This window comes from Apaloderma vittatum, unplaced genomic scaffold (assembly GCF_000703405.1).
Source record: "Apaloderma vittatum isolate BGI_N311 unplaced genomic scaffold, ASM70340v1 scaffold25939, whole genome shotgun sequence".
Lineage (NCBI taxonomy): Eukaryota > Metazoa > Chordata > Aves > Trogoniformes > Trogonidae > Apaloderma > Apaloderma vittatum.
In genome coordinates, this window is record NW_009736199.1 from 4487 (window position 1) to 4797 (window position 311).

Below are 311 nucleotides of genomic sequence, written 5' to 3' on the forward strand. Positions count from 1 at the left end.
TCTCCAGGCAGTTATGTGCCCCAGAAGCCCACTCTGTGTTTCACAGATGCTGCCTGGCAGCCGATCAGCAAAAAATAAAAAAAATACGCTGTGGTGTCCCCAGTGCAGCTCCCTGCCCCGAGATATCCATGCAGAGAGGCACCCAGCAAACTCCCAGGCCAAGCAGAAGGACTGCTCTCCACAGCTAATTTGGCCTCACGAGCTTACACCTCCTCAGACTCAGTCTCAAAAGTGTCCTCGGTCTCCTTCAGACGGGGACGGGTGCGCTCAGAGCCCCCTTGACAGAGGTAAGCATCAGCGGCCAAGGCTGG

The 311-nt window shown here is 56.3% G+C and overlaps 1 protein-coding gene across 1 annotated transcript in view; it reads right to left on the minus strand.

Annotated features, from left to right (window-relative positions):
• The window catches only part of POR (P450 (cytochrome) oxidoreductase), a gene marked incomplete at its 5' end in the record, with an annotated part of 4789 nt that overhangs the window by 3278 nt on the left and 1200 nt on the right, over window positions 1-311 (minus strand). The window lies entirely within an intron of this gene.